The following is a 400-nucleotide window of genomic DNA, read 5'->3' as shown; positions in this document are numbered from 1 at the left end:
TTTTTTGGGGAATAAGACAGCGAAAAAAAAAAAAATGTCAAATTATTTATAACTAGTATAAATGCCCTAAGAACATAATTTCTCCGAACCATAACTTGACTATATTATTAAAAACCCATATTTTCTAAAAGAAAGGCAAATATAGTTTAAAAACAACCTTACAAGTCATTCCCTAGAGAAAAGGAGTGTTAAAGGTACATTTTTTTCATCCATCTAGTTAGTTACTTGTTTTTTGATAGAAAATCTAGTTAGTTACACTCTTACCTAAAAAATCACTACAATTAAATAAAATTTCTTTCACATTGAATTTTAGCTATAAAAGCTCTTATTAGTTTAACATTCCAAAAGTCTATTCATGAAATCTCGTGAGGTCTTGTTTCGTTTTAAGAAAAAAAAAAAA

The sequence above is a fragment of the Macadamia integrifolia genome, chromosome 4, assembly GCF_013358625.1.
Source record: "Macadamia integrifolia cultivar HAES 741 chromosome 4, SCU_Mint_v3, whole genome shotgun sequence".
In the NCBI taxonomy this organism is placed as follows: Eukaryota; Viridiplantae; Streptophyta; class Magnoliopsida; order Proteales; family Proteaceae; genus Macadamia; species Macadamia integrifolia.
This window is presented reverse-complemented; position numbering follows the sequence as displayed.